Source organism: Arvicanthis niloticus, unplaced genomic scaffold (assembly GCF_011762505.2).
Source record: "Arvicanthis niloticus isolate mArvNil1 unplaced genomic scaffold, mArvNil1.pat.X pat_scaffold_1253_arrow_ctg1, whole genome shotgun sequence".
In the NCBI taxonomy this organism is placed as follows: domain Eukaryota; kingdom Metazoa; phylum Chordata; class Mammalia; order Rodentia; family Muridae; genus Arvicanthis; species Arvicanthis niloticus.
In genome coordinates this window covers 27,912-36,489 of record NW_023045250.1, presented here as the reverse complement: position 1 = coordinate 36,489, position 8,578 = coordinate 27,912, and the positions used below count along the sequence as shown (strand labels likewise).

Genomic DNA, 8,578 nt, shown 5'->3' with positions numbered 1-8,578 from the left:
ATTTCATTGTATAGTCTTACTCTTTGCATATATATATATAATTTTGCAAAGATAAGTTTATTAAGACCAAAAATAAAACAATGAAATGGGGAAAAACATCCAGGACAGAAATAAACATGAAGTCTTCTGCTGGGTGTGGATGCTCCTCTCTAACCTCAGCCTTGGCTCCATACTGAATTCCATACCAGCACTTGGTAAACTCAAGCCAATTAAACAAAAGCCATCAGTTACACACAAAATGACAACCATTTTCTGGAGTTAATTACCATTACAAGGTTAATTACCATTACTTAGTGTGGTTCCAATATATCACTTAAAGCAATTCACTGGCCAAATGCACAACCTGAACCAACATCAAAAAGCACTATACTTTTAATATTAATAGTTAGTGGCAAAGTTTTCCTAATACAAGGGGTCTTTTTATTTTTTATTATTTATTTATTTATTTATTTATTTATTTATCGTTTTTTTTCTGAGAAAGGGTTTCTCTGTGTAGCCCTGGCTGTCCTGGAACTCACTCTGTAGACCAGGCTGGTCTCGAACTCAGAAATCAGCCTGCCTCTGCCTCCCAGTGCTGGGATTAAAGGCATGGGCTACCACCGCACAGGGAGGGGTCTTTTTATAACCATTGTTTTTATAAACTTTGTTTTTCTCAAGCACACTCCGTACTGGTACCCAGGTTACTGACTTCACATACAACCCCTACCAACAGTAAAAGTTAAAAGCAACATCAGGTTAAAGCATACCTTTACAATACTTGTAAATCACAGGTGGACATAATTTTCCCCCATCCTCCTTTGCTTTGATAAATATATAAGGTTTGTTACAAAAATAATGCAAAAATGTTGAAACCAATCTACTATAACTCAGAAATCTGATCAACTCTTACCCAGTATACAAAGTCAAGATAAAAAAGGCAGGCCTTAACTTACTCCTGGTTCTGACCATATCATTTCTATAATTCTCATGTTCCAACATACACTAACTGCCAGTCAGCGTCTCCATTAGTTCATAGTCCAGCACTGACTCTCTTGGGGAGGCAAACCTGTCACTTCAATGTCAATCTCACTGAGGACAGCAGCCAGCTCCTGAGCCAGCCTGCAGCATGCACAACTTAACCTTTAGTACAGTCCTAGCTTTTCAGAAAATGTTCAGAGGTTAGAACACTACTTCCTCCTCTTCCCACCTTGGGGGGGGGGGGACTCCTGTCTTCTTGCCCCCTGACTCAGGTGGCCTGGAATGCTTCTTGCCTCCCAGGCCTCCTTTCCTTTTCTCTCCCTGACCCAGCAGGCAGCCTGCCCTTTCTCTTGAGGAAGGTCCTGGCCAGCCCCCCTTTCTCTTGCCATTTGGCTCATCTTCCTCCTCTTAGTAGGCTCCTCTTGGACCTCTTCCCTCATCTGCTTGTTGGTGGCCCTTGTCACTTCCAGCTGAGGTTTATTACTGTTCATGATTCGAAGTAGCTCCCACTGGTTCTTTTTCTTGGCTGGGAAGTACCCAAAGGGGGGCTGAAACTATCTCTTCTTGCCAGAGGGTCAGGGTGCTTTCTCCTTGGGGAGTCGCTCCTGGAAGCTTCCCACCGAAGCTCCTCCTTACTCTGGTGTCCCTTAGGGTGCAGCCCAGCTGAGCTGGGCATCTGAATCTTGTGCTCGCGGGCCAGGTTCCACAGAAGGTTCATCTCTTTCTTGGCCACGCATTCTTTCTTGGCCTGAATCCTCTTGGTAAACTGGTCTTCCATGGGGTTCGCGCTCCCAGGCACCTTGATGAGCCATTCCTTAGTGTCATCCTGTGTGCGCTTGTAGCCCTAAGGCACCACCACTGGCCACTCACCTCGTCCCACACGAGGTTGATCTTCTTTTGGGGACTGATGGGATGCCCTTAAGGCCAGCGGGTGAGGGGCAGTGGCCAGGGCAGCAGGTTCTCGCAGGGCAGGCATATGGCAGGCTCCAGCAAGCGCACTACCACCGCCTCCTCCATGCACTCCATGGTCTGCAGCTGCCAGTAGCTGGTAGATGAGAAGCTGCATGTTGTCCCACGCCAGGGCCCGCAGCTCAGCATCCAGTGAGGGTCCGGCCTGGTGCAGCACTGTCCGGGGATTGTGGTCCTAAGCCAGCAAGTTGCCCAGGTCGAATTCCAGCTCTAGCTCCTTGTGCACCTTGATGAGCTGCAGCTTCTCTGCCTCCTCTTGCTCTGCCTTGGCCAGCAGCTCCTCCAACTGTCTTGCCATCCATGGCTCTTGATGCACACCTGTGTTCCCTCACTTTGGGGCAACAGCAGAATGTGTCCCTACTACAGCGATACTCTGTTTTATATTTCTAAAAGAGATGAATTAATGATCAGAAAGTTTAGAAAAAGCTATTTAACTATCTAGTGAACTCCTGCAGACACAATCTGCTTTCCAACAAATTATACTTCTCTGTCCACCGTGTTTTGTGCCAGTCAGCAATTCATAAAAAGTGTGTTGAACAATTTGTTGTTTCCACAGGGAATAACGAGAAATAAAAATTTTAAAGACTCAAATGAATTCCACAGAGTGTTTCCTATCATGTTCTTTTTGAACCGCTTGCATATTTAAGTCTGTTCTCATAGCTCCAAGTGTGCTGGAGGAGAAGCTTCCACTGCTGTCAGATGTTCAGGCTCTCCTCCTCATTGCACACAGAATCATCCCCACAGTACCCACAGTTGCCAGTGTCTAAGGATGTGTTCTCTTGTCACCTGACATAAATCATTCTTCTATCCAATATCTTTCTAATCACGCCACCCAGAAAGAAAATGGCTCTGTAATTCCTGCATTTTAAAACAGCCTGAGTGAACCAGCAAGGACAGTTTTCTGACTAAACATTACCTTACACCAAGTAAGAGAGCAGAATGGAAATATGAAAATAATTTTGTTTTATGGCGTATATGCTTGTGACTTTTAGAATTGCACATTGAATATTTTCAAACAGTAACTGTTTGGCACCAAAAATTCCTGCCACCTTTTAAAGGATGTAGCAAGAAACATTGCTATTGATCTAAAGTGAGACAACTGATTCTTTACACAAAACAGTTTATTTGGTTGAAGCAGTCAGTCACTGATTACATGGTGAACTCTCTAGTAATCTACCTATAAAAATGCTTACAAAACTACTATTATACAGGCCCTCATGACTTTTGCTTTCAAACTCAGAAGCACAGGTGTTAGAAAGGACCCAAAGGCTCTGGGGATGTTCTGGTCCAGTTGATTCATAGAAATGCAGGACACAGGGTTTTCAGGGACCCATGGAGGTTATACAGCTAAGCACTGATAATTGGTCAAGTCACTTCAATTGTACTATAAAGCTTCACCTACAGGCACCTGAGCACAGAGATCAGCAGATTAGAAAAGAGTGCCCTTCCCAACACTAGGAGATTCAGAATACACTTGAAGTATATAGATTTTATTTATTACCATATAAAGGCATTATTTTACCAAGTAACTGTCATCTTCCAGGTTCTGCTGAGGCTTCATTTTCCACAGTTGTTCTGGGTTTATAATATCTTTACTGACCCCCATGAATGCTATAAAATATTGTGGCCTCAGCCACCAAAGAAAGAAAATGGAAGTCTGTTCCCTTTATGATACTATTGTTTTGTTGTTGGTTTGTATTTGAGACAGGGCTTCTCTTCTCTGTGTATCCCTGGCTGTCCTGAACCTTGCTCTGTAGACCAGGCTGGCTTCAGCCTCAGAGATATGTCTGTGTCTCTCTCTCAAGTGCTGGGACTAAAGGCATACACCACCATTGTCCAAAAACAATACTTTTGTTTGATGGAACAATGTAAAGTACTTACTCAGTTGAGAACCAGAATAGAAAAACACAATTAAAATTCAAATAGTAAATAAGCTACACATTTAACTAGCCTTCAACCAGTTCACTAATGTCAATTATTCGTTCAATGAGAGACCTGTTACTTATAGGAAACATATAGGATTGCCTGTTTCTCTTTTCTACAGGAAGATTTTACTCCAAGTTCTCAATTAGACAAAAGCCTGCTCCCCTTAAATATAAATGGAATTAGGAATGGATTTTTCAGTTTTGGCATTGATTCTATCATCAAGGCTTGAGGCAGTTGATAGAGAACTTCAGGAAGATAATGTTTCCAAGGCTTCCACGTTAATGATGGAATCTGGGAGAAAAATGAACTGCTTTTTATGCTGAAACGTTCCTGAAGGTAGGAAAGAGAAAAGATACAATCATGAAGCTGAATCCCAATAGTTACTTCAAGGCACAAAAGGTTGCACTGCCAAAGTGTTCTTTGGACAATTCCTGTTGGTAAAAGTGGCTGCTCATCTATGTCCAATGGGTAATAAGTTGTGTTCAGTCACTGACAAGCCCACGTTCTCAGTCAACCCTGTGGAGACGAGCTTGTTAAAAATTTTCCCAAACCAAGAAAATTATTCCTTAAGAACTTCATGGAGCCTGATCCAGTCTTGGCTTTGCACATCTTATGCATGACAAACAGGACATCATAGTCTCCATCATTTTTAATGAGCTGTAATTCACTTCTAGAAGGTTATACCTCCCATCTGTACCTTGGCCAATGAAAGAAAAACAAGCTAGGCACACAACAGGTAGGTTGTTGGAAAATATTCCAAATACTTTGGGATTTTGGACCACCTGTGAGGCCTTATTGAGTGGAAAGTTATTTTCAGGAGTAGATTATAATACTTAGAATGTTTCCAAGTTCTAAAGGTCAGCTTTTTCCCTGACAGCAGTATTGTGTATTTTCTTACTAAGGTGCTCTGGGAATTCCAGAGTTCCCTATCTTGGAACATTCTGGAGGAGACTATAGGTTGAGCATCCCTCACGTGAAAACTCACAGTGTTGAAATGCTCCAAAGTGCAAAACGGGAGTCTCTTCATGGAAACACAAGTGGACCTCACATGAGGGTTTGCACAGAAATTTCAGGCATAGTAAATATATTCTAATTGTACATTTCTGTAGTAGCTTCTCAGTATATAGTCCTTGCTGACTTGGAACTTGCTAGGGATAGCAGACCTCCAACTCACATATCCACTTGTCTCTGCCTCCCACCTGCTGGGATTAAAAGAGTGTACCACCACATCTGAGAGTAAGTCATAATATGTATATTAAATTATCTTCAGGCTAAGCATATTTATATAAAGTGTAAGCAAAGCCTGTATGAGCTTCCTGTTTAAACTTTTATCTTATCTGCAAGGTCTCTTATTTTGATTATATAAATTATTACATTTGTATGTTACATATTAAAATCCACAGATTTTAAAAAGCCCTACCACACAAAATATTTGTGGTTCTAAGTGCTGATTTGGAATGTAAGATCCACAAATCTGGTTTGATTGTCCCATGTAACAGCCATCCTCTGGTTATAGAAACAAGCAACTGACACGGGCCTGGCCATCAAGAGTTAACTCCTGTGATCACACTGAGATGCTTAGGGATGGCAGCCAAATCTAGTTGGTAAGTTACAGTCCTCTTCTGATATCATCTCCAGTGGAAGAGAATAAAGTGATACCCTTAACATGTTTGCTAAGTTAGAACGCTACCCATGTAAGACAAAAGATGTCTTCACGTGAACACAAGAAAGCAAACACAGAAAAGCCAAACAAGAAATAAAGAAGGGCAGTGAGAAATCCTGCTGGCAATAGTTTAAGCACCGGGAGCCAGGTCACTTCTCACTCAGTTACATAGTTAATACCTTCCTCTTTTTTCTTTGACTGATTGCTTGTGTTGAGTTGTGTATTGACCATTGCCATTGAAAGACTTCTGGGTAAAATCTCTGCCATTCAACAAGTTCTTAGAAGGCTGATTATTACATAGACATTAAAGAGGAGAATGAGAATGAGAGTTCAAGCCTGCCTGTGAGATGCTTACAGTCTGTCTTCAGGATATATTACTCCATGTCATTTGCTAACTTTAACCAATATTATAAAGTGAGTGGTTTGGCATGAGGTACCTAGGAATAGAGTAGCATGCATTGTACTAAAGCATAAGAAACAGTTTACTCTAAGTTTAGAGTGTATTTTAAGTCTGGTGGTTCAAGCTGGCAGACAGTGATGCATAAATATATAGGTGTTCACTGTTAATTTCTTAACCAAACTGAACAATGATGGGAGACACAGCAAATAAAAAGTCAAATGATATGTCTGTTCTCAAAAACCTTTTGGTGCAGGACAGGCAAACAGTCCAGCAAGAACTGTGTGGTAATGCCATGCATCTTAAAGAATGACACTTTAGAGACAGTTGGTGACCTGCAGCGAGTTGTTGGTGCTTGCTGACAGACAGCCACTGCCTAGAGATTGTGTGTGGAAGGCCAGAGTGGCCCAGAAGAGATGCCCAGCCATATGTCTGCATGGTACCATGCTGAGGGACATCACTAAGGAAAAGAACCCATGTCAGTAAGGGTGATTGTTGACTGTGTGCCCCAAACTGAGAAACCAAAGTACCAGTTAAATGAAACATGCCTGCTTTCACCAGACATTAGCTAAAACTATCATTGAACTTCTACAGGAGAGAAGGTTTCATCAGTCTGCACAGCAAACCCAGCAGGAAACATCATAGTGCAGAGATGTCAAGAATTCCCAGAGTTGAACCAACACGCACCAGCCTCCTTCCAAGTTAAACAGTGAATTCTGTTTTGCTGGAATAGGATGGCTGGCTTGCTGTTACTACTAAATGTTGACACAGCCCCACAGACTCATGTGTATGGCCAGGAGTTTAGATTCCAAGAAACCCAATGACTGGAATACATAGTGGCTTGCAGCACATGTCTCATGAGTGTTTCAAATGTTTTTTTGCTTTGTCACAATTAAGTATTGGAAGATGGGAAGCTGTTCACAGAAGTGCTGTTTCTTAAAGCGTTACTTCCCCATGTGCTTAATGTTAATATTAAATACATTGCCTTGATTTAATATCGAGATGTGGATGCATGCCCCACCCCAAGAGAACAACATAACCAAATTTGAAGTGGACTTAAATTCCACCAATACAAATGCCTGATTGTTGCTTTCACCAGAGTGCCTTCTTTAAAAGTATTGACTATTTTGGAGAAACCCTGAATCCTACCCAGATTCTGACAGAGTAGGACTGGTGTTCCAAGGACTTAAAATGAAAGAAAATCTACAATTTAGGAAACCAGCCCAAATGGCACAATGAGGTACCAGTCATTCATCCATCTAGGCAAACTTTTGGAAACTACCAAGTTGGCAAACTTTAGTGGTGGAACCCAGTTTGACTGCAAAGTTGACCAGCACCCTATGCTCTAGCACCAGGACCAAGAGAACTGCTCCCTGAGGGGCTTGCCTAGAGCTGGGAGGGGTTGAAGGGGCGATCAGACCTGGGCTGCCTGGAGCACCACTGCCCGATTGCCTACTCCTGAGACCTGCCTCACCCCTCCTCAGCCCGGAGCAGATTCCCAAGGCCTGTGGATGAGAGGAGCAAGTTGCCTGCAAAGGACACCCGGGACTCACCCCCTTGACCATGGGATCTGATGGCGAGGTGCTCTCTGACCATACTACCAGTGATGTCAGCTTCCACTGACAGAGGATCTGTTTTTTTCCTCTAAAATACACCAGATTTGTGTCTTTGCTCTTTGTATAAGGGCTTTTAAATTTTTTGAAATGATGAACACCCCTGAAGAGGGCCAGATGCAAAATTTCTAATCCTGCCCTTTCCTCCCTAGACCAACTGTCTCAAAGACCTGATGACCTCTTATTAGTTTGCACCAAAACTGTATTTCTTGGTATTAGAGAATACTGCTCTAATGTGGGAGAAGGTAATATTGTGGCTTACAGCAATGCCTGAGCATTAGAATGACCATTAGAGTTTTGTTGAAGACACCTATGCCTCAGTCACATTCTTGGAGTTTTGAGTCAATGAATGTAGAATATAGGGGTGAGCCTTTAGTATAAAGACAACTGCAGAGGTCAGCATGCATAACCGGGGTTGGCAATGAGTGAAGATCAAGGGCAAGACACTTTGTCTTTTGCTACCTGGCATAAAAGAGATCTAACGGGAGATGACCCCATTGCAGGTTTTATTCTAGACTACCTTCCTTTGATTATTGACACAAAATAAGAGGAAACCTTCAACAAATCTCAGTAGGACTTCTGACTTTAAGGAGATGACAGGACAATTGCTGTGCAGCATTGGAGAAAATCATGATGACACTGAGCAGCAGATGTGGCTGCTGGGAAAGAAAATAGCATGGCAAGCAGATCAGGAATGCTTTGTACAGCCTTGGGTTCAGCCAGGACCAAAGCCTGTCACTAATCACTGAATGCCTTATACATTTCTAACTTCTGGTTGTACTTACAGATCAATATACTGTCAAGTGTAGAAGGTCATGGTGGGTATGGGATGCCCTAATCTTTTTGAGATAGAGTATTTTTGTAAAATTGTGTGGGTGTGTGTTTGTCTTTGTGTTAGGCTCAGATTTAAGGGAAGCTAAGAGGGGCCTGGTAACACAGTCACTACCCAGAGTAAAGGCAGTAGGTAGAGCAAAGATACAGGCAACATCTACCATCCCTCTCCCTGCTAGCCTTGAACTGAAATATTTACCATCACAGACTTGTATCCTCTGC

General features: G+C 42.5%; 1 pseudogene; it reads right to left on the bottom strand.

Annotated features, from left to right (window-relative positions):
• Positions 1–1,166: 1,166 nt before the first annotated feature.
• LOC117701522 (ribosome biogenesis regulatory protein homolog) lies at positions 1,167–2,224 on the bottom strand (annotated as a pseudogene).
• Between the last annotated feature and the right edge of the window lie 6,354 nt (positions 2,225–8,578).